The following is a 24,865-nucleotide window of genomic DNA, read 5'->3' as shown; positions in this document are numbered from 1 at the left end:
CAACCAATTAACTGTAGGACTTGCTCCTGATTGGAGGAGAGCAGCGTACTTGGCGTGTGGGCAGCCGAGTTGGGATTGGCGGAAGAGGACTATAAAGGAGGAGAGAGACGGCACGCACCAGGAACATCTATGGGGAACATCTAGCTGAAGGAACACCTGTGCAGCCCCCGAGAAGAGCCGGCCGGCGGTGTGCCGCTCCCCTGCGGAAGTGGGGAATGTGGCCAGGGGGAACTGCCCTTCCACGGAGGTGGAAGGGATAGTAGCCAACCCGGGAAGAACCAGCAGCAAACCCGGGGAGGGCCGAGTAGACGAAAGAACAGCGCAGGGTCCTGTGTCGTTCCTCCACGAAGAGGGGGAGCGACATAATGGTGCCGTGACTCGGATAGAAAACCTAGGACGGATAGGAAACCTAGCTTGGATAGGAAACCTAGGACGGATAGCAAACTTAAGAGGGAAGAAACGGGAAGAATTGGGAAAATACCGGAGAGAGAGACTAGCAAACAGCCTAGGGAAAAGCCGGACGAAAAGGGTGCCGGAAGAAGCTATTGAAAGCCTAGGCATAGACTCGGATACGGACTACGGGGGGAAGCTGGGAGGAATCTCTAAGGTCGAAAGCGAAAGTGAAAGCTAGAACAAACAGACTCGGACGCGGACTGTGGGGAGAGGCCAGGAGAAATGAGGGAGGAATATCGTTGGAGGAAAGCTTGGGGAAACATACCGGGTAGAGAAAACTGTTAGGGAAATTGAAGCCGCGGGGGGCAGGCCAAGGCGGAAACGAAAGCCACTTTGGGGTTCTCAGGTTAGCCCGGGAATAGGGGGCGAAAAGTTGAAACTAGAAGCTGAGACGTAAGCCAGATTGGGATCCGTCTGATTAGCCCGGGGAGCAAAGGACGGGAAGCCAAATCGTGGGGCGGAGACGTACGCTGGGTTGAATTCGCCAGGCTAGCCCGGGGAACTTAGATTGAATCCTAGTGGCGGAGACGCAAGCTACGCTGTGTTACTCGCGGAAGCCGCCGCGTGCAGAGAGAGCACGGGGCGTGAATAGATAGGGAACGCTGGCGTAGGCCGTGGTTCAGACGCGAAAGGGTTAAGCGTGGAGACCGCGGAGCGCGCGCAAAGCCGAGCCGCGCAAAGCCGGGAAGCTGCGCAGATGAGAGAGGCGCGCGGGCTGAAGCTGCGCAGAGCCGGGAACCCGCCGGCGGGGCGAGGTGCCGGAAAGCTGCGGGGATAAGAGAAACAGAAGTTTAGAAGTAAAAGAGAAATAGGAATGTTGGCAGACAGAAGTAAAATGGGAGAAATAGAAATGCCCGGAGATAGAGAAATAGAGAAAAATAAGGCCTCCCCTCAACATGCCAATTAGAAGGCTTGGATTCGGTCTGCCCGATTAGTGAGGCGATGAGCACCTGGGCGGCTAGCCGCAGGTCACCGAAGACAGGCACGAATTAACATCAGTAAAGCTTCCCCACAATGCAACAATTAGGAGGCTTGGATTCGGTCTGCCTGATTTAAGGCGGTAAGCGCCAGCAAAGCTCGATCAGAGTATGAGCTGCAGGTCACCGAAGATAGGCACAAACCAACACTAATAAGTCTCCCCCACAATACGGCAATGAGAAGGCTTGGATTCGGTTTGCCTGATAGGTTTTGTAAACACCTGCAGGCAGTTCTAGCAGAGCAGAGCATGCGCTGCAGGGCACCGAACACAGGCACGCATCAGCGCCTAAAAACCTCCTCACAACATGGCGAAGAGAGGACCCGGATTCGGTTTTCCTGATTGATAGGACTTGTAAGAGCCTGTGGCGGCTCTAGCAAGTAGAGCAGAGTGTGTGCCGCGGGACACCGAGGACAGGCGCGTATCAACGCTAAAAAATAAAAAGAAAGGGGGATCTGTGGGGAGCAATCCGGACCAGACTAAGTTACTCGAATTAGGACTTATTCTATGCATCTGCTCTCCCACAATATGGCGCTGGGAGAGAAGTAAACAGCTTCCGCACAGCTGCCTCCAGTTCAACCAATTAACTGTAGGACTTGCTCCTGATTGGAGGAGAGCAGCGTACTTGGCGTGTGGGCAGCCGAGTTGGGATTGGCGGAAGAGGACTATAAAGGAGGAGAGAGACGGCACGCACCAGGAACATCTATGGGGAACATCTAGCTGAAGGAACACCTGTGCAGCCCCCGAGAAGAGCCGGCCGGCGGTGTGCCGCTCCCCTGCGGAAGTGGGGAATGTGGCCAGGGGGAACTGCCCTTCCACGGAGGTGGAAGGGATAGTAGCCAACCCGGGAAGAACCAGCAGCAAACCCGGGGAGGGCCGAGTAGACGAAAGAACAGCGCAGGGTCCTGTGTCGTTCCTCCACGAAGAGGGGGAGCGACATCTCTCTCTCTCTCTCTCTCTCTCTCTCTCTCTTTGCCTCTCTTTCTCTCTGTGTGTGTAACTCTGACTTTCAAGTAAAATAAATAAAATCTTAAAAAAAAGTCTTTGTACAGAAGGCAGCAATGACTCTAGCACTTTGAGTAGGAGGATCCCTTTTTGCATATTTTTTTTAAAGATCTTTGTGTGTTACCAGTTGTAGTTTAACTATTCTCTAATTTAAAAAAATGACGGGCCGGCGCCGCGGCTCACTAGGCTAATCCTCCACCTTGCGGCGCTGGCACACCGGATTCTAGTCCCGGTCGGGGCGCCAGATTCTGTCCCGGTTGCCCCTCTTCCAGGCCAGCTCTCTGCTGTGGCCAGGGAGTGCAGTGGAGGATGGCCCAAGTGCTTGGGCCCTGCACCCCATGGGAGACCAGGAGAAGCACCTGGCTCCTGCCATCGGATCAGCACGGTGCGCTGGCCACAGCGCGCTGGCCGCGGCAGCCATTGGAGGGTGAACCAAGGGCAAAGGAAGACCTTTTTCTCTGTCTCTCTCTCTCTCTCACTGTCCACTCTGCCTGTCCAAAAATTTAAAAAAATGACTAAAAGCTACAATGAATTTGTGCTTCATTCATTCCCACGGCATTGTATATACGGTGTGAGACCTTTCAGGCCCCAGGAAGGGGAGGGCGCTGGCTCTGTGACCCACCAAAGTGGTTCTCAGGGGGAGGATGAGTCACAGGCTGAAAGAGGTCATGATGAGAGGAGCCTGGAATAGCCCCAACAGCAGACTCAATTGTTTTAAAAACAATTTTATTATGCATGAGAGAGAGAGAGAGAGGGAGAGAAAGAACTCCCATCTGCTGGTTCACTCTCCCGATGCCCACAATGACTGCACTAGGGCTGAAGTCTGAAGCCAGGAACTCAATCCAGGTCTCCTAGGTCAGTGGCAGGAATCTAACTACTTAAGCTATGGTCACTGCCTCTCAGGGTACACTTTAACAGGAAGCTGGAGTCGGAAGCCGCAGCCAGGAATTGAACCCAGGCACACTGATGTGGGACATGGGTACCTTAACTGCTGAGCTAAACTCTACTCCTCCAGCTGCTTTAGATATGTGCCAAGGAAATACATGACAGGAGGCTTCTGATCTGTCTTCCACATTTCCTCCCATCAGTCAAGATTAGTTTTGTACTCAGCTGCTTTTGTGTAGAACAATGGTAACAGATTGACAGAAAGGAACCAGCTACAGAGAAGACAAAAGAACTGAATCCATACATGTGTTCTTTTTTTAAGATATATTTATTTATTTGAAAGGCAGAGGCAGAGAGAGAGAGAGAGAGAGAGAGAGAGAGAGAGAGAGAGAGGTTTTCCATCTACTAGGTCACTCCCAGATGGTCGCAACAGCCGGAGATGTACCAATCAGAAGCCAGGAGCCAGGAGCTTCTTCCAGGTCTCCCATATGGGTGCAAGGGCCCAAGCACTTGGGCCATCCTCTGCTGCTTTCCTAGACCATAGCAGAGAGCTGGACTGGAAGAGGAGTAGCCAGGATTTGAACCGGCGCCCATATGGGATGCTGGCACCACAGGCAGAGGCTTAGCCTACCATGCCACAGCACCATCTCCAATAAATTTGTCTTTTAAGCCCCTCAGGCTGTGGTGCTAAGTTCTCATAGCAGCCTGAGCAGACTAATATAGCAGGTGTCCCTGAAGCTGCGGTGGTGGGGGTGTGGGGATGTATTAAAGAATGAGATGTAGAAGGAAGGCGACCAGAGACCCTTGCTGCTGGCAGACCCTGAGGGCCATGCAGGACACACAAGGACTGGGGAAGCTGGGGTGCTGTGGGCAGGTGCACACCCCCATTGGTTGGGTTGTTCGTGGGGGTTAACCCTCTAGCACTTCTGATCTGCACCTACCCGCAGGCCTGGCACACACCAGAGGACAGAGAAGGCCCCTAGAAAGAGCAACCAAAGCCTTGAGACGGGAAGCCGGGTACCTGTCCTCTGGCACCGCTGGAGACCCTTAGGAAGGGTGCAGGGCAGGTACCTGCAGAATCTGCTGCAATCATTTGAATTACACACAGATTAGCACAGGTTTTAGACCGATGTCTTCCTCAGCATTGCGTGTTCCTTGCTTGGCTTATAAGAACCAGACAGGAAAGGTCATTTATTGAAGTGCCACCTGCATTTTTCTTCTCTTCCTTGGGGCTCAATCTATGAAGACCATAGAAAGCTGGAGGTTTCAAGATCTCAGGCAACTCCACTAGGAAGAGGATGTGGATATTGGTGACATCAGGCTTCAGTGCTATTCAAGGGTGGATTGGAAGATAAAGCACAAGGGGCACCCCTGGCAGGGGAAGAGGCATGCTTTACAGAGGGGAGGCTGAGGTGGTCCTGAGGCTTCTGGCAGGGGATTGCGTACAGACAGGGCTGTAGCACTTCAGAGAGCAGGGTCCCAGCTGGCCGCTGACTCATTTTCACCAGCAGCAGCACGGGGTACTCAGACGTGATACAAGCATCTCAAAAAGCCAATCCCAGTGCTGCCTTCTGCAGGTGCCTCCCACAAAAGGTAGAGAAGCCACCCCCACCCCCAGTCCAATGTTACTTTTGTCGATGTTCCTCCCCTCTGTCCCAGAGGGTTCACCTGCAAACCTGACGGCCACAGGGACCGTTTCTCTTGGTTGAGGAAGATAAAGTTTCTCTGACTTTCCAAACTGCTGCCCATACTCTTTCCGGACCAATTCCCCGAGGAGAACAACTAGAAACACAAGAAAAAGAATTGCATGTGTTTGTCTAAAGGCATGGACAGCCATGGAGTCAGTGAGAAATGGAGGGGCCAGAACACGGGAGGAAATTTTGTTCCTGTTCTGAAGGCTGAAGTCCAAGATCAAGGTGTTGGCAAGCTGGTGTCTCCTGGGTCCTGCCTCCATGACTTGCACCAGCCAATGCTGCTGACTTCTCATTCTTCTTCTCTCGGCAGGTGAGTGCTTGTCCTTTGTCTTGGGTTCTCCTTGGTGGGGGCCCCCAGGTCAGGACCTCTGAGGAAGTTGCTGATGGGCAAGTGGAGAGTGAGTTAGACTCAGCTGTCAAAGCAAGGATCCAAGCTGGGGTTACGGCAGGCTCTTTTGCTGTGTCTTCCTGTTGGGTTCCAATATGTATGTAGTCAGAAACTTTGTCCTACTAAGGAATACCTGGTCCTGGGGACACACAGCCTGCTTTTGGTAAATTTCCATCGTGAGCTCCATGGGCAGGGTTCACGGGTCACATCCAACATCCACATTATGGCCAACACAGCTTCCATGTGTCCCCCTCCTGCCTGCATTCCACTGCCTGACTAAACTTACCAAAACAGAGAAGACTTAATCTTTTTATGGATAAATATAGCACATTAAATATAGCACACCCACAGAAAACCACATAAAGTAAAAGTGCAAGGTCCAATGGGCTACTGTAATGTAAACGCTCTCAAAACCACAGACCTTGTGGCTCGTGCTATGGCGTAGTGGGTAAAGCCACCGCCTGTAGTGCTGGCGTCTCATGTGGGCACAGGTTCGAATCCTGGTTGCTCCATTTCTGATCTAGCCTGGGTGCCCGGCTATGGCCTAGGAAAGCAGTGGAAGGTGACCCAAATGCTTGGGCCTCTGCACCCACATGGGAGATCCAGAAGAAGCTCCTGGCTCCTGGCTTCAGATCGGTACAGCTCCAGCCATTGTGGCCATTTAGGGAGTGAACTAGCAGATGAAAGACTCTCTTCTTTCTCTCCCTCTCTCTCTCTGCCTCTCTGTAACTCAGCCTTTCAAATAAATAAATAAATCTTTAAAAAAAATACCTTGCTTGGCATCTCAAAAGCCCCCTCTGAGATGCCATCTGCCCCTCTCTAGCACTCTCTCCTTCCTGTTTTGGCGTGTGAGCATGGGTCTGTAATTACTATGATTCACTTCTCTTTTAAAAATATTGATTGATTTTCCATTTTTATTAGAGAGAGAGATCATTGTTCCATCAGTTGGTTCATTCCCCAAATACCCACAACAGCCAGAGTCGGGCCAGGCTGAACAGCTGAAGCCAGGAGCCTGGAACTCCATCTGGGTCTCCCACGTGAGTGGCAGGGATCCACGTACTTTAACCATCAACTGCTGCCTCCGCAGTTGCACAATATCAGGAAGGTGGATCGGAGGAGGAGCCAGAACTGGTCACTGTGACGTAAGATGCGGGCATCCCAGGGGACAGCTTAACTGCTGTGCCAGATGCACGCCTCTCTGGCTTACTCTGCCTACTTTTTATGTTTTCATGTATTCAAGCCTTTTACCACACTGGGCTCAATGTCCATCTCTACTTTTCTAAGCAGTCGTTGTGGGAGAAGCCAGGTCTCCTGTGCTTTGTAGTCTCTACGTCATGGTTTCTGCTGATTGCAATCCCAGTGCAGTTGGACTTGCTCTCTAACCTCTGTATTTCCTGTAATTTTGTTTTTGGACCAAAATATCTTCTTAATTGCATCCCCTCCTTGTCAAGCAACAGTGAGCTTCCCTGAACGCCTCTGTGGGGCTCTTAGGCAAGGTGTGCAACCCAGGAATGGAGGTGGGCAAGCACTTCCTCTAACCCACGTTTGCTTAGGGCAAGAGGCTCCAGGAAGCCACACCCAGCAAAGCGTCATCATCTCCATGCACGCGGCGCACTCCTCATTCTCCTGTCTTCCTAAGTTCTGAATATCCGCCTTCCCTCTCGGCCCAGCAGGTGCCGCCTGCTCTGCCCCATTCCCTCCACAAAGCCCCTACTCCCTTCACTTACAGTTGGAAAGTGTGTTTGGGTACAGCTTGAGTGTGTATCTCAAAGGGTGTGTGTTGGGAGCTTGGCCCCCAGTGCGGTGCCCTTAAGGGGTGGCGGGACCTCTAAGAGGTGGGGCTTGGTGGGAGGCTTGCATTGATCGCTCCTTCTTCCACCTGTTCCCACCATGAGGTGAGGCAGCCAGGGGCCCTCCCCAGAGCTGGCTCCATGCTGTTTGGACTTTTAGCCACAGGAACTGTGAACTAAATAAGCCTCTTCTCTTTATAAGCACCCGGGCTCAGTATTTTTGCTATAGCAACAGAAAACAGAAACTGTTCCTGGCTGGAGGGAGAAGAAGGATCGGAAATACGCATCTCTGCTGGCTTTGAAGACTGGAGGAGGGACCACCAGCCGAGGAGAGCTGGCGGGTTCTGAAAGCTGGAAAAGACAAATCCTCTAGAGCCTCCAAGAAATACCACAGCTCTGCCATCACTTTGCTTTTAGCCCAGAGAGACCTGTGTCGGATTTCTGACTTGCAGAACTGTAGGGGCCAGCCTCTGGGTTGTTTAAGCCTCTGACTGTGGTGACTTGTTAACCACACCCACAACGGGAGCCCATCCCATCTGGCTGTGAGCGTCCACCACAGTGAATGGTACGGGTCTGCTTGGGCTGAGTTCAGCAGTCACATCTGAATCTCCCTACGCCTTATCCCATGGTGCGGTGCAGACAACAGAAGTGCCTAACCAAAGTGGGGTGAAATAAGGGGGAGAACCATTAACTCTGTTAGGAATTCAGCATGCAAATGATGTAATAGGAGATTAAAACAAGTGCTCTTGGCCGGCGCCGCGGCTCACTAGGCTAATCCTCTGCCTTGCGGCGCCGGCACACTGGGTTCTAGCCCTGGTCGGGGCGCTAGATTCTGTCCCGGTTGCCCCTCTTCCAGGCCAGCTCTCTGCTGTGGCCAGGGAGTGCAGTGGAGGATGGCCCAAGTACTTGGGCCCTGCACCCCATGGGAGACCAGGAGAAGCACCTGGCTCCTGCCATCGGATCAGCGCGATGCACCAGCTGTAGCGGCCATTGGAGGGTGAACCAACGGCAAAGGAAGACCTTTCTCTCTGTCTCTCTCTCACACTGTCCACTCTGCCTATCAAAAAAAAAAAAAAAAAAAAAAAACAAAAAAAAAACAAAAACAACAAGTGCTCTTTATACCATCTTGATTGTATTTCTCAGGCACCCTAAAAGCAATATTACATGTTTGTAGAGATCATGAAAAAAACCGCTTGTTCATTTGGGGAGCTTGGGCAAGTTTTAAAGCCTTTAAGCCTCAGTTTTCTTATAAATAAAATGGGAATGCCTGCCTCCCTGGGTTGTGAGGATTAGACAATAGACTTGGCAAGTAGGACACAATGAATGACAGCTATTAACAACTCGACAGTTAAAGCAATCACTTACAACACAGGTTGAAATGCTTGGGGCCAGAAATATTTCAGATTTGGGAACATTTGCATATGCATAATGAGATGTCTTGGGGATGGGACCCAAGTTTAAATATGAAATTCATTAGCTTTCATATACATCTGATATGTATAAGCTGAAGGTAACTTTACACAATGTATTTAGTATGCCTGGGTTTTGGCTGTGACCTGTCACATGAAGTCAGGTGTGAGATTTTCCACTGTGATGTCATGTCAGCGGTCAAATTTTGGACTTTGGCTTTTCATATTAGGGTGCTCAACTTGAATAACATAGCTAAACAAGTGCATTAAAATTATATTTATAAATAGGGGCTGCACTGTGGAATAGCAGGTAAAGGAGCCGCCTGCAGTGCTGGCATCCATCCCATATGGGCACCAGTTTGAGTCCCGGCTGTTCCACTTCTGATCCAGCTCTCTGCTATAGCCTGGGAAATAGTAGAGGGTGGCCCAAGTCCTTGGGTCCCTGCACCTGCGTGGGAGACCCAGAAGAAGCTCCTGACTCCTGACTTTGGATCAGCACAGCTCCAGCCATTGCGGCCAATTGGGGAGTGAAGCAGCGGATGGAAGACCTCTCTCTCTCTCCTTCTCTAACTCTGACTTTCAAATAAATAAATAAATCTTAAAAATATATATATGCATATAAGCGTTGACTAACTAGATACTGAGAAACAGGAGCCGTCCGTCATCTATGGAAATCTCCCTCCTCAGCACTTGACTTTTGAGGGAAAAAAATCAAAAAATGCGAGAAAACAAGTGAATTTTATTAGCTCTTTAAAAACAGTCTTAGCATGTGGCTGGGACCTAGTGCAGATCCTGCCCAACCTGCCACCTAGTTAGCACTGTAGAATCAGGATGCATTCATAGCGACAGCAGAGGCATTATAAAGGCACCCAACATCAAAAAGGACCCATTTTACTCTCTGTACCAGGCTTTCCAAGGTGCCATATCAGCCTGCAAAATTTATTTTTGAAAAATTTTAATTTATGTTCCAGCTGAAGGGGCTTTCTGGTTAATCCCTAAGCAACATGGAAATTTGATTCAGCAGAACAGCTCCTTCCTGAGGACTTCTGATTAATTGACGGTTTATTGTAGCGAACAGAGACGTCTCACATGTGATGTTCACCTACAGGCAGATTTCAAACTGGAAATTTGAATAAAATCCTCTTAGCTTTCCTAAAGTTATTGAGCTCTGTTAAGATGGTGCCTCTCTGAAATTCATTCTGCCTTGCTGCTCACAATCAGAAACAATTTAAAGTTGGGCCATTTTTATTTTTCAGAGCCAGCAGCCTCCAAGTTCTAAAGCTATGACATGCTGTGTCTCCCACCACCATAAATGTGCTTTGACAGACTGTTAGTGTTTAAGTTCGCTCCCATTCCCTTTTCCTTTTTAACATGAAATTTCACTCAACGTCATAGGGTTACTTCATCCTTTTTTCTTTTATTTAAACAATTAGTGCATGATTGTTTCCTGAAATCTTGATCATAAGTCAGAGCTAGAAGTAGGAAAATGGGATGACCAATACAATTGGGGGGTTATATATGAATATTAATTCTTTGTCATTGTGATTTATTTATTTTATTTTCATTTTATCTGAAAGGCGGAGAAAGAGAGAGAGCGAGCGAGGGAGCATCTATCCATTGGTTCACTCCCCCCCATCCCCAAAACGCATCCAACAGTCAAGGCTGGACCAGGCCAAAGCCAGGAGCCCAAAACTTACTCCAGGCTTCCTTCCCTGCGTGGCCAGAAACCAAGACCTTGAACCAGCCATCACCTGCAGTGTGTTAGCAGAATGCTGTATGGGAAACAGAGGAAACAGGGCTGGCATCACGCACTCTGACACGGGCTGCAGGCTTCCCAAGTAGCAACGTAACTGCTGCCCACCTCTGTAATTGTGATTTAAAAAAAAAAAAAAATGTCAGTCCTGGAGAGGGAAGTTTCCTGGGTTTCTAGCCTGCCTCTCTTGAGTAGGAAGAGGTAAGGAGGGAGTCCTTTGTAGTCTGGGTGAGAAATCCAGCAGGATCTTAAGACTCATCAGACTGTCCCTTCCCCCTGTGCTAGTGCAGGTAAGATGAAATACCAAAATCCTTGCAGTGAGTCCACAAAGTCTCCCCACGGAGCTCGAGGTCCTCCCTTCCCTTGGACAAACTCTCATGGTGTGGACATTCCATCCATTAGGAAACATTTGTGAAGGCTCTGGGCAGAGGGAATTGACTGTCGAGTGGTACAGGGAACTGGACTCAGAGCCTGCCCTCCGGGCGTGTGCTCCCACACTCAGATGTTTTCTCTCTCTGAAATCAGCACCCTAACTTTTTAGATACCCAAACTCTCAGGTTCTGTTGGAGGCTTGGTTCCTAATCTCATTGGTCCCTCCACATTCAATCAACTGTAAATTTCTTTAGGATTCCCCACCCCCCCCCGAATTTCTCCTCCACCATGTCCCCAGCTGTTCTGGGTTCCTATCCTATCTCCATCCTATCTGGGTTGTTACCTCTTTAGATAACACAAACTTATGTTTGCTCTTCCTATATTCCTATTGCATTCTTAGGCACACGCACCACGAGAGCTATCCTGACCCTGAGCTGAGCCAGATGATGGCCACATGTAACTGCCTCATCGGCTCAGGCTCAGGGTCCTTTCCCAGCATCCTCTGCTCCATGTATGCAAATGAACCTTGCCTATTCCCCGTTTCCCCTCCTCCACCCTCTGAGTTGCAAGCTTCATTCACTAGGAATTTCCTCTCTGCCTATCTCCTGCTTTCAAAAATCTCAGCGTTGGTGTCATTCCAGAGATTTGGTTGCAAGACAAGGAAGTGCCTCTGGCTACCTTAAGCAGAACAGGAGAATTTCTAGAAGGCTATTCAGCACCCTGCAAGAAGTAGAAGGGAGAACCTAGTGCTGCAGTCACTTGCTGGGACCCCCTTCAGGAACAGCAGGTGTAACCTTGTCCCCACCCCCTCTTTTGCACCCTGTGCAGTCGCTGAGTCTGGAGTGGGAGGGTTCTATTGGCCAGTCCCAGGAAACCCCACCCTGCCTTCCCCCACGGTTTAGGTAGGGGCTTCCCTAAATGAACGAAGGGGTTGGCATAGGGCAGCCTCCCACTGTGTCATCTCTCAAGGTTACTGTCTAACGCCAGTACTTCCTCGGATGCTCAGAACGTGTTTTCTTTGCTACTTTGGCCTGTGAAGCGTCACATTATAGTTACCTTTGCACTGGGTTTACCCTTCCTTTTCCGCCTTTCCTCTCAACTTCTCCCAAATTATTTTCGTACTAATTTGCTTCCCTCTAGTCTGGATTATTTACACCTGCTCTGCTCACTTCCAGGCCTTCATTAGTGCGTGCACCAAATTAACGAATCCCGATTGACTGCTATAAGGCCTTTCCAATAGAAACACATTAGATACACTTAGCTGAATCACCGGTTAAGATGGGAGGTCACAGAAAAACCCACACGAGTGTTGAGCACGTGCCAAGCACACAGCTGAGACATATTTACATGATCTCATTTGATGTAGGTCATTTTTTTTTTTAAAGATTCCTTTATTTACTTGAAAGCCAGTTACACAGAGAAGAGAGGCAGAGAGAGAGGTCTTCCATCCACTGGTTCACTCCCCAGTTGGCCGCAGTTGCTGAAGCTACGCTGATCGGAGGCCAGGAGCCAGTAGCTTCTTCCGGGACTCCCATGTGGGTGGGACTTGGGCCATCTTCTACTGCTTTCCCAGGCTATAGCCATAGCAGAGAGCTGGATAGGAAGAGGAGCAGCCAGGGCTCGAACTGGAGCCCATATGGGATGCCGGCATTGCAGGCGGTGGCTTTTCCTGCTACACCACAGCGCTGGCTCTGATCCTGGTCATTCTTTGCAGGAGAGTTGGCCCTTCTTATCCACAGGTGCTATACCCACTCACTCAACCAATCATAGAAAGCAAATATTTGTATCTATCCTGAAAATATACAGATTTCTTCTTGTCACTATTCCCTACGTAACCCAGTATGACAACTATGTACACACCATTACATTGTATGGATATTGCAAGTCATCTCTAGATGCTTTAAAACATATGGGGGATGTGCTTTGTTTATATGCAAATACTGAGTGTCCTTAGAGTTTGGTACCCAACGTCCCCAGGAACCAGTCCCCTAGAGACACCAAGGGAATACTGTAGCATCTGAGGATCAGAGCGCTTAAGTGACCCCAGTCACAGGTTTCTGGGTTGGCTTTGAGATGCTGAGGTCTGCCAAGGACAGCAGCTGCGTCCGCCTTAGCTTGTGCTTCCCGTGAGCCCAAGGGGGGAAGACAGGGGCCTGCACAGAGCTCTGAGTAAGGAGGAAAGGCCAGGAGGCAGAACTAAGTATGACTCAGTGAAGCATGGTGGCGACAGCAGGGCGACAGAGCAAATGGCCATGGCAGGACCAGAGCAGAGAAGCCTTCGGGAGATAAATCATAGGGTTAATGCCAGAGCAATTTTAGGCGGAAGGAGTATACTTTTTGTGCTTTTAGTACTTACTTATTGAGGATATTTTTATAGTAAAACAGATAGGGACACACTAAGGGATTAGAATGCAGAGACCTATACACATTTTTAGAAAAAAATCCAGGTTTCAAAGAAATGTCTCCTTATGTTGGGTCCTGGGGTGAGCTAGTCCCCCAGAACCTGTGACTGTGACCTGATCTGGCCAAAGGTCTCTGCAGCTGTGAGAAGTCAAGGATACTGACGGGAGGTCCCCCTGGATTAGGGGTGGGCTGTGAATTCCACAAGAGGTATCTTCATCAAGAGAGAGAAGAGAGGAAACACAGGGTCCAGGGGTGTGAAGACAGAGGCAGAGACCACGGCAATGCAGCCACAAACCAAGGAATGCCTGGAGCCAGTAGACGCTGAAAGAGGAGGAAGGATCTGCCCCTCTAGCCTTCGGAGAGAGGCCAGCGCCCTGGTTAGAAATCTGGAAACATAAACTCTTTTTAATGACCTGGGTAGAGGTAATTAATTGAGGCAGGCCAAGAAAACTACAGCAGACCTCCAAGGTCTAAATTCTCCAGGCTCCCTTGGAACACATGTTCAACTCTTCTGCCATCAGAGGACTTTTGAGGGGGACTGGGCAGAGTGATGGGCAGCCATAGGAAGTTCTCCATCAAGGGAAAGGGGAAAGAGCAGGAGTGTTCCCGACAGTTAGGGCGACACTGGCATCCAGAATTGGGAGACAGTCGGAAGGCAGACATGAATAAGAACTGTCAGGACTTGGGATCACTGGGGTAGGTTGAAAGGGACCCCAGGGTCATCTCCCTTCCCCTGGGGAGAGTTTGGGAGTGGGAAGGAAGAAGTCAAGGTGATAGTGAGGTTCTCCAGGGAGCAGAGGCGCTCGCTCGGGGAACTCTGGGCCACGCCTGAGGCTGTGGGAGAAGCTGGTTTGGAAAGGAAATGAACTTACTCTGATGGTGGTGACCTGGAAGAAATGACACTGCCCACAGGAAGTGCAGGCAAAGCGGCTCACAAAGGCTGCAGGGAAAGTCCAAAGGGCTGGTGTTGGGATCAGCGGTGCAGACGCTGCTTGGGACGTCCACATCCTATGTGGGAGCACCTGGTTTGAGTCCCAGTTCCTCTAATTTGATTCCAGCTTAGTGCTAATGTGGACCCTGGGAAGCTACAGATGATGGCTCTGGTGTTTGGGTTGCTGCCACCCACGTGGGAGGCCTGGATAGGATCCCAGTTCCTAGCCCAGCCCTGGCTGTTGCAAGCATCCGGGGAGTGGACCAGCAGATGGAGGCTATCTCTCTGTCCCTCTGCCTTTCAAACAAAAACTAAATAATTTCTTCTTAAAGTTCAGGCGGGTGGTTAACTAAAAAAAAAAAAGGACACATCAGACTAAAACCTTGATTGCTTTGGGAATCGAGGAAGGAAGACAACAGACCTCCTATAAGGAGAAAATATGGGCGGGCCAGAAGGCAATAGGACCAAAATCAATCATCTAAGATCAATGGAAAGATGATGGAGTTTCAGGAGGTAGAAATGCCACGTGCTTCAGCAGACCCTGTAGGATTAAGGTTTAGAGAGTGGCATCAGTGAGTTTTTCAAAGAATCAGAGGAGGAAGAGGAGAACCATGACTGAGATTTTACAAAGCAAACAAGGGTCAATATTGCTCTACGTATTTGGAGTAAGCCCATTGAAATTTGGGCCGACTATGGACTAAAATTCTGCTTTCCTCACTCCTAAGATGAGACTTGCACTAAAGGATGAGCTTTGGTAGCTTCTTTCCCAGAGTCAAACAGGAGGCTGTCCTGAGTCCCAGATCTTGAACTTGATCTCTGCTCAAGGTAGTGTACCTCCTTCCACATACTGAGCTATTCAAGGGTGACCTGTCGCCAAGGCGTGTCCCTGGTACTGTTGGAGGTAGGTAGATATTATCTCCCCATTTCACAGACTTGAGAAAAGTCAAGAAATCCCTGTGTGAGGTTACACAGGTCAGAAGTCCACAGTCCAGCAGGCCACTGATGACGGAGCTCCGGGGACTCTACTTACCCATTCTTGGGTGCTTTGGGGGAGGGAGTCAATCAAAGAATGTTGCCTTGCCTCCTTGGGTGAAACATTACTGTTTTCCTGAAGATCAGAAGCCAGGAGCCAAAGAAAGCATCTCACTGACACGGATGCAGGCGATCCCACCAGGGCTTTGGAATCCTTGGAACATTAGGGTTTCCTCTGGGAAACCACGGGGAGAAGGAGTTTGGAGAAAAGACATCTGGACGCATCCGGAAGGGGAGCTCTCCGGTCTCTGCCTCTGCTCTCGGGTTTCCAGCTTCCAAGTTTGTTTACTGGGCCACACAACTCCAGGCGGGGTGAGGCTGGGTGAGCCGGTCGGGCCCACCCCTCACGGTACCCGCAGGGGCCCAGGGGCAGGCGGCTCCTGATTGGGCTCTGCTCCCGGGGCTGTGCAACCCGACTCCCGGCGGCTGGAGCGGGCTTGCGTGCCTGGGAGGCATCAGAGGTCGGAGTTCCGCTCCTCCCCTTAGGAAGCGCCTCCGCCAGGGACGAATGGACTAAAAACGTGTCTGGTTGGGAAAGTAAATAGACGCAAGCCAAATAAAAATAAAAATGCCCGCAAGCAATCACAGGGAGGAAGTGACATTTTGCTGGAAGTCACTTTTCTGATGGACCACAGGCCTGCTGCGCTGAGCGCGCCGTGGGAATGCTTCCGGGAGGGGGGGGCGCGGTCTCCTCTCCAACTCGCGCGTGGCGGTAAGAGAATTAAACAAACAACAAAAAGAGCACGCGAAGCCCACCCGGCCGGCCTCCGGGGCTGGAAGTTAATGCCTGCATTTTTACGGTCGTCCCCACCCCGCCCCCGCAAGTGCGGGCGCGGGGACCTAGCCTAGCGCTCGGCGCCCCGCAGGGCCCCGCGGCGCCCCGCAGCGCAGCGTTCTCCAGCCCCGGGCTAAGCCGGGCGCGTTCCGGGGCCGGGCCGCGGAGCTCGGCGGAGCCCGGGGGCGCCCCCAGGTGGGTGTCGGGCCCCCGCCCCGTGCGCGCGCGGGGCCTGGGCCGGCCCCTGGGCGGCGTCACGGCGCGGCCGGGGAGGAGCGCGGGCGGACGAGGAAGAGAGCGGAGGAGGCGGGCGTTGCGCGCCGGGGGAGGGTCGCCGCCGCCGCCGCCTCCGCCGCCGCCTCCGGGAGCTTCAGGCCGGAGCCGCGCGGCCGAACGGGCGGCGAGCGGCGGGGAGGCTCGCGGCGCCCAGGCCGGCGGGGTCCGCCCGGCGGCAAGACGCGGGAGCGGCGCAGACAAAGAGCGGCGCTTGGGCGGGCGCAGCGCGGCCGCCGCCGCCCCGGGACCCGCGCCGCTGCCCTCCGGCCTCGGTGGGCGGCCCGTGGCGAGGTAAGTGTGTGCGCCGCAAACTTGGGGGCCCATTCGGCGGAGTTGGAAGCGCGGCGGGGCCCGCGGGCCGGGACGCGCCCAGGGAGGGGCTGGGGGAGTGGGGCCCCTCCGCGCTCCGCCGGTGCCCTCGCCCCCGCTGCGGCCTGGGCGCCCTCCCCACCGGCTGTGGACTGCTCGGCACCTCCAGGCTCCGCACCTTCCTGCCCGCCTTCCGGGCCCCCCACCCTACCCCCAGAGGCCGGCTTGGGGGCAGGGGCGCCCTCCAAGGGCGCGCGGGCGAGGAGCTGGGCAGGGGCCGGGCGGCGGGGCCCGGGGACTGGACACCTCCGGTGCGCAGGGAGTGCCCGGCCTGCGGGACGGACGGCGGCAGGCACGGGGCCGGGGCCGGGGTCGGCGTGGGACCGAGCGGCGGCCGCGGTCGCCGGGGGAGGAATCTCCGGGTCGCAGGGACGCGGGGGGTCACGATGCACCCGGAGAACTTAACTGTGTGTTGATTGCAACTATTTCTGATCCCACACAAAGCTGCTGTCACGTCGCGTAAGGGAGGGTCGACGGCCCGGCGCTGGGCGCTTTTGTGCGGGTTTCAGGGTCTGCGCCCTGCCGCGGATTTTCAGGGCACCCTTGGAGCCAGCCACTTGTACCAAAGTTTCTCCCGGTCGCTCTGCGTTCCGGGCGATGGAACCGCCAGGGGGTCCTGGAAAAACGTCCTGTGTGACTCTGAAAGCATCCACGACGGCTGCCGCGTGGGCGCCGTGTGGGCTTCGCATTGTGTGGGATAACGCTGTACTTTGTGGACAATGCCGATCGCCTGGGACCGGCTGTGGGCGGAGGCTGGGGGGTCACTGGCTGGTGGCCAGCAGGCACCTGGCTAAGTCAGCCTCCTCAGGACAAAGCAGGGGCGGGGGTGGCAGTGCCTCCCTTATTTGGCCAACAGGTTTGAGGCTTTGTGCCAAGTTTGCATGGGCATCATGGGGTGAGTGGGCCCCAGTCGCGTCCGGAAGGGCCTACACCATTACCCAGGCCTGCTCCTTGCACTGACCCAGGGAGAGACCGAACCCAGGGGGAGGGGCTGGTGGGCGTGGCTTTCTGGGGACCCACAGGTAGGGAGTCCCTTCCTGGCCCGCCCCAGTCCTGGCAGTTCGGGAAGGGTTTTTGTGTAGCCGTGAGAACCAATCGGGGGCTGTGTTTCCTGCTGCTGTTTTTGATTAAGTTACCTACAGAGTTATTTTTTTCCCCCAAGTCTTGAAAGTGGCGGAAAATGAAATTAACCCGGGCTGCCTTAACTTATCAAACCAGATCTGAGCTGTGCCTCAGAACACGCCCTTAGTGCACTCACCACCTGTGCCCAGATAAAGGCTCCCAGCGTGTGTGTGGTTTATGTGAAGAGTGGCAGGCAGAGAGCACCGGGGCCGAGGTCCAGGAGGGGGGGTGCAGGTGCATGGATGTTCGCAGGAGGGCTTTCCTGAGGAGGGGCGGTCTCCCCGCTTGAGAAGAAGTGACCACAGGGGCAGGTCCTGCCTGAGTAGCTCTCTCCTTGACACGAGGAGAGTGGCAGGGTCTTGGTGGCCTTGTGGTGGCCACCGGAGGGTGAGATGGCAGCTTTAGGCAGTGCTGGGTTTGCTCCTCTGGGTTCAGGGAGTCTCAGCTGCTGTGTAAACACTGCCAGCGGTCCTGACAGGCGGGTGAAACTGACTTGGCAAAATTGGCTGCATTGTAATCTTCTTGGCCCAGTTGAGAGAAACTGACCCTTTGTAAATAGAGGCATGGGTGGAAGGTGCATTTCCAGTAGCTTGGTCAGTTTTCAGGCTTTGAGTAACATGCTGGGGACTTAAACCTTCATTGCAGGCTGTTGGACCCTTGTCATGTTCTCAACCTCTGCCATTTACATTGGGTGTAATCGTGCTTTTCCAGCCAACAGCGGATCTTAATGTACACAGCACTTGAGAAATGTACTATCATCCATAGCAAACACACAGGAGATCTTCCTTGCACATGCAGGGACCGAGTAACCTTTTCCAATACCCCAAGCCTGCGTGATTGCACAGAATGACCTGAGGGCCTTTTGTTGCTTGCATTGACTTCGGTTGCTCTGGGGAAGACCAGGCTGTGTCGCTGCATGGGACACCCAAGCTTCTCACCGCTCAGACTTGGCTTGCGGTATGTCCTGGGGAAAGGAGGGCTCACGGTTATGGTTCTCCAGCATGACAGCCGAGGCTTGCTGACGGACAAGCTCGAAATTGCTTGCCCGAGCTGCAGGGGAGTGTGGTGAGCCATGTCTGGGAAAATTAGGAGGCTGACTGGTTTAACCAGCCCACTGGAAACTCCCCACAACTGCCCCCAGAGGCGCAGGAAATTTGTTTTCTCATCCTTCCTCTCCAAAGGGACTGTGCATGGGGATTGCAGATTGTTTCTCTTTCCTAAAATGAGTGATGGAAACATTCGCGGTGCATTTTTCAAAAGGCCTTAGCTAAAAAATGCCATCATGTGTGTTGTTAAAAGTCTGAGTGAAGGCAATGAGAAGGGGGTCAAGACCGCCTTGGAACGGGGTTACCCACAGAGTGCAGCTAAAGTAAAAATAACGTCTCGCTTCTTCAGGCTGTTTTATCAGCAGTTTACGAATTCAGACTTTCTTCCACACGTTTACTTCTGAAGGGCAGAGCGGCAGTAGCAAGTTACACCTCTGCCTACAACGTGAACGCACGCACACGCATCCCGGCACGTGGGTTCCAGCCTCAAGAACCAGGCCCTGAAGCCATAGAAACACAGAGGTGCTTTCTGGTGGACGTGGCAGTGTCCCGGTGGTGCCAGGATGGTGGCATTGGATTAAAGCTCCCTGTCCTCCTGGCTGGAGTCTCCAGGTCACACCAACCCCCGGGGACTGTTTTCCGTGCCTTTCCTTCCCCACACCTGACGGGCTCCCCTCCTGCGAGGTGGAGACTCCTCCTTGGAACCTCCTCCACTCACAGCGCTTGCCTTCTGTCTCTGATTCGATGTTGGTGATGTTCCTCCTTGTGCTGGCACTTAGTACAATCCCTTCTGCATCCTGAATGTGCAGCAGACACTCACTGATCCATGCCAGTTGTGTTCTGAGCCTGTGGTGGTGGGGCTCCAGGTTCCCACGCAGATTTCAGTCCTAAGAGACTTCTAGAATCCTTGGACTTCTGCTTAGAACCTCTGTCACCTGTGCATGGCTTTGTCCCCAGTGTGTCCAGAAAATGGGAGACTCCGGTCTGTTGGCCTCTTTTGGTAAATTCTCCGTCAGATGAATTGTTTATAGTTTTGAAGCCAAGCTTCAAGCAAGAACAACAAACAGAACCTAAAACAAACCCAACTGTATAACCAGCTGGTGGGCTGGCCAAATGCTTTCCTTTTCTATCCATGTCACCCGGAATTGGAAAGGCTAGGCAGAGCCTTGGTTACCCTTGTTTGCTACGTTGTTTAGTGTCAGCCCACTTCTGTCCCATTTGTATTTGTGAAATTTTTCAGAAAAGCAGCTTCAGGTATGCTCAGAACTTAACTACCGTTTGAGTGCTCCTAATCTGAAATTCTGAAATGCTCCCAAATCTGAAACTTTGAGCCCCAAGATGACACCACGAGTGGAAAATTCCACACCTGACCTCCTGTGACAGGTTATAGTCAAAAGGCAGGTGCACTAACAATATTGTGTAGAATCACCTTCAGGCTGTGTGTCCAAGGCGTATATGGAACATAATTGGATTTTGCGTTTAGCCTTGGGTCCCAACCCCAAGATATCTCATTAAGCATATGCCTGTATTAAAAAAAAAATCTGAAGCACTTCTGGTCCCACACATTTCAGGTAAAGGAGACTCAACCTGTATTTTTGGGATAATTCTGTAGAGTGAGATGCTTCTCCTGGCCAGTTGTTAACAAAGACCTAAAATGCCAGAAGGAGATAAGAATAACAAATACAAACTCCCGGATGATAATTTATCACCTGCAGAGTCCTCTTCACGTGCACCAGTGTGTGTGATGCTTGAAGTTGCGTGGCAGAAGCAGCACATTTAACGTTTAAATCAACATGGCACACTTGGCTCTGGCCTGCATTTCTGGGTCAGGAGACTAGGGCTCAGGGCCAGGGCCACCGACTCCAGAACTTTGTCTCAAGTCCATGACACTGCCAAGTGGATGGCAGATGAGACACCCCAGAAGGTTGCTGGAGCAAGGGTTGATTTCCTTTGTGGCAGTGGATGGAGCAGGGTGCCACAGAGCTAGGGTGTGTGCCTTGGCCAAGTGACGGCTGTGTGCAGATCCTGCTGGGAGCATGTGTTGGCTCTTTGAAGATGTGCTGTTGGGGGAGAGGTGGGCAGGGGCAGTTGCGGTGCACCTGTGTCCTGGCTCTTGGCTGTGAGCCAGTTTCCCTGGGATGTCTCCGTGGGTGGGTGAGTGGGTGTTTCCGTCCAGTGTGTGTGTGTCAGTCTGTTCAGGCTGCTGTAAAGGGTACCACAGACTGGGGGCTGGCAGTTCTGGAAGCTGCAAGTCCACGATCAGGGTCCCAGCCAGGTTGGTGTCTGATGAGGGCCCACTTCCTGCCTGCTCTCTTGCCTGTCTTCTGTGCACACAGTGGGAGAAGCCAGTGGTGCCTTTTCCTCTTCTTCTAAGGACATCGGTCTTATTGGATCAGGGCCTCACCCTTATGCCTTCATTTAACCTTAAATATCTCCTGAAATGTCCTTGCTCCAGATACAGTTGGCCCTTGTATTTGTGGGCTCTGCATCTGAGGATTCAACCAACTGTGGATTGAAAATATTTTTTTTTAAATTGTTTCTAGACTTTTTTCTTTTTATTCCATAAATAATACAGCATACCAACTCTTTACATGGTATTTATGCTTTATTAGGTATTATAAATAATCTAGAGAGGATTTAAAGCACATGGAGGATGTTTATAGTTTATATGCGAACAGGCTGTCCTTTTATATAAGGGACCAGGGCATCGGTGGAATTTGGCATCTGCATAGGAACTGGAACCAGTCCCCCACAGACTGCGAGGGACAGCTTACCATATAGTCCCTTCTGTGTTAGGGCCCACCGCAGGAGTTTTGTGGGATGTGGCTGAATCCAGCGTGGAACTCTGTTCTAAACTGAGGCTGATCATTTGAGGGGGTCCTGTTGCCCCAGCATCACATAGATATCTGGTATCTGTGTGTTTGAGGATCCCTGCTAGGGATGGTTGCAGAGCAGGCTGAGCAGGGTGAGTCTCAGAATTGCGCTCGAGCGGGGAAGCTGATTGGAGGCTTGCTCAGGTTCTAAATGGGGGCGGGGGATTCTGGATGAAGGGCACAGTAGAAAAGGCGGTGCCCCAGGGAGGCTGTCCCCATGGGGCCTCCGTGACGGCGCAGCAACCGCCCCTTTGTGGCTGCCCTTGCCACGGGAGTGAGTGCCCCTTGTGGGCTGTGTGTGACTGCAGGAAGGTGTCTCACCAAGACCACTTTGCATGGTTCAGGATGATTGCAGGCGCAGTGTCTTATCTGACTCCCCCCTCCGCCCCCCCACCTCACAGCTGCAGATCTGTTTGTTCATTCAGTGGTTGGCTGGTTTGTGACTGTATTCATTCCTATATGAAGCAGCAACTTCTTGCCAGTCACTTCCACCTGAAGCTCTTGCAGGTCTCCACATACTGCATCTCCCGACCCTCGTGGCCTCTCAGCTGTTTCCCCTGTCATTGTCTCACTTGGTGATCCTTAAATTCTCCCTCACCTCCAGGTCCAGTCTACACCGCCTCCTGAGCCTGCATCCCAAAGATTCCTTCCACTTCCACTTCCACTTGGGTGTCAGTTTTCTAACCGCTGCTGCCAATCCGTTCCGCCCGCCGCACCCTGGCTTTCGGGTCTGGCCACATCTGCCCTGAGTGGTGCTTTGTTGCCCTTTATAGATGTCCCATGCTCCCATGCCCAAGTGCATCATCAGTTTTTATTTTATGTGAAGATTTGTTTGTTTGGAAGTCAGAGTCAGAGAGAGAGACAGAGAAAGATCTGCCATCCATTGGTTCACTCCTCAGGTGGCTGTCACGGCTAGGCTGAAACCCCGAGCCAGGATTGTCAGCTGGGTCTCTCCCATGTGGGTGGCAGGAGCCCAAGAATGTGGGCCATCTTTCTGCTGCTTTCTTGGGCCATTAGCAGGGAGTAGGTCAGAAGTGGAGCAGCCGGGACTGGAACTGGCGCCCACATGGGATGCCGGCACTGCAGGTGGCGGCTTTACCCGCTGCACCACAGTGCCAGCCCCCATCAATTTGTTTTTAGAGACTCCTGTCCATTGAGGTGGTGTACAGTATCCCTTGTGACAGGGGCGTGGCCACACCAGTATAGCTTTGCATGGAACTGTGCACAAGCCTGGATCTCCCTCATGGCAGGGAAGAGAGATTGCATGCACAAAGCAGTAGGTGTGTGTGTTTGAACTTGGAGTGTCTCCCTGCAGTGCACTGGAAGTGATGGTTTGTCAGGTGCAGGGCTGTCCCATTGAAATAGAATGCAAGCCACCAGTGTATTTTAAATGTTCTTGTAGCCACGGTAAAATATAAAAAGAGTGGTAATATATATTCCACAGCAAATGTGTGCTTCAGAAAGTTCATGGGCAAATAAAATTAAAAGCTAAGTTTGTTTTGATGCCAAAATTTTTAAATCTGTGTGTAGTTTTTCATAATACATTTTCTCTGACTTGACGGCCCCTCAAAATATTTTAAAAATATTTTTGTTGCTACATGCAATGAATATAAAACATGGTTCATGAGATAATTTATAGGAAATCTTGGAAATTCAGTGTGGTAGATACTTGGAGCATGACTCCATTCCCTGTTGCTGGATTTTGAGTGGACATTAGCTCCAAGTGGCTAGCGGTTGCCACACTGGACAGTGCTGCTCTATACACTTTTGATAAGCTTCATTCATCCTATTTTTTTTTTAAGATTTATTTATTTGGAAGGCAGAGTTACACAGATAGAGGAGAGGCAGAGAGAGGTCTTCCATCATTGGTTCACTCCCCAGTTGGCCACAATGGCCAGAGCTGCAGTGATCTGAAGCCAGGAGCCAGGAGCTTCTTCCGGGTCTCCCACATGGGTGCAGGGTCCCAAGCACTTGGGCCATCTTCCACTGCTTTCCTAGGCCATAGCAGAGAGATGGATCAGAAGTAGAGCAGCCGGGTCTCAAACTGGCACCCATATGGAATGCTGGCACTGCAGGCGGTGGCTTTACCCGCTACACCACAGCGCTAGCCCCCATCCTATATTTTTCATTGTTGAGATAGGTGAGTGACACAGTGGGGAATATCCAGACTCCGTGAAATCATTTGGTCCGACCCTGCCGAGGCAACCACTGCAGGCAGGACTGGACAGTCACAAGAGCTGGAGCAGGCTAGCTTTTAAACTGATAATTTTGTATTTGTATGGCCCGTGAATGAAGTTATAAATATCTAAATGGCCCTATGCAGAGAAAAGGTTCCCAACCTGTGATTTAGAGTAACAGTGACGGTGATTATTATTGTGCTTTCTGGGGAAAGGGATAACTTATATAGATATAAGGAATAACTCATATTTCTTACACTCAGTTTTAGAGTACTCAAATCAGATTTAGCTAAACGTGAATAGATATAATCAACATACCTTTCACAAACACGTTCTACAAATATATTCAAAATGTGTTCTGCAGGTTAAGTTACCCGTGTATTGAAATAAAACTGTTTTGGGCATGAGTGTTGAACATATTTCTGATTGATGCTAAGTAGTTCACCCATAAGGACAGAGCTAAAATCATACTTCTTTTTAGTGATCATTAGCTTACACACACACACACACACACACACACACCCCAGACATTGTAATTACTGTTCTGAGCACTTGCATATGATGATAGCTCACAGACTCTCCCAAGAGTTGAGTGTGGTACTTTCCTGCTTCGTCTTGACGGTTGTGGCAAGGGAGGAGGCACTACTGCTAAGCTGGCCTCGGGCTCCACAGCTAGCAGGGGCACATCTGGATTCCCTCTCCAGCTGCCTGGCTTTTGAGTATCTGTCGCATCCACCAACCTAGGTCCCTGTCCCTTCAGCAGCTGTGTCTGGAAATACTGGATAGCAGAGCCATTGGCTTTTGTTACAGTATGAGTTTGAGAAACACTGATGGAATTATCCTTGATAGGGCGCAGAGCTTGGGTGCAGGTCCATTCTGGGGGAACGCACACCAGCCAGGCGGTGGAGGCCTCCCTGGGTCTTGGGAGGACAAACGAGTGGTTGATAACTGTGTGTGGTCATCGAGAGCCGTCCTGGGTACCGGTGGCCATTCTTCCCTGCGGGCTCCTGTTGTGTCCCTTCAGTGGGTTGTCTTCAGACTGCCAGACCCTCCCATCCAGAAATCACCCCGACCCGGCCTCGGAGGGCTCATCCTGGCAGGGGTCCAGGAGGAGCCTGGAGATTTGCCTTGCTCAT

General features: G+C 51.7%; 1 protein-coding gene across 3 annotated transcripts in view; it reads left to right on the top strand.

Annotated features, from left to right (window-relative positions):
* Positions 1 to 15,512: 15,512 nt before the first annotated feature.
* NCK2 (NCK adaptor protein 2) overlaps positions 15,513 to 24,865 on the top strand; it is a 153,859-nt gene continuing 144,506 nt past the window's right edge. The window contains exon 1 of one of the 3 annotated variants that reach the window (XM_051834899.2): positions 15,513 to 15,803. The gene's annotated coding sequence lies outside the window, so the exon portion shown is untranslated. Of the gene's footprint in view, positions 15,804 to 16,161; positions 16,434 to 24,865 lie in introns of those variants that run through there. The other 2 variants (XM_051834906.2, XM_051834882.2) reach the window with 2 other exon arrangements.

The sequence above is a fragment of the Oryctolagus cuniculus genome, chromosome 2 (assembly GCF_964237555.1).
Source record: "Oryctolagus cuniculus chromosome 2, mOryCun1.1, whole genome shotgun sequence".
Lineage (NCBI taxonomy): Eukaryota > Metazoa > Chordata > Mammalia > Lagomorpha > Leporidae > Oryctolagus > Oryctolagus cuniculus.
The sequence above is the reverse complement of the archived record's forward strand: the minus strand, read 5'-3'. Positions and strand labels throughout refer to the sequence as shown.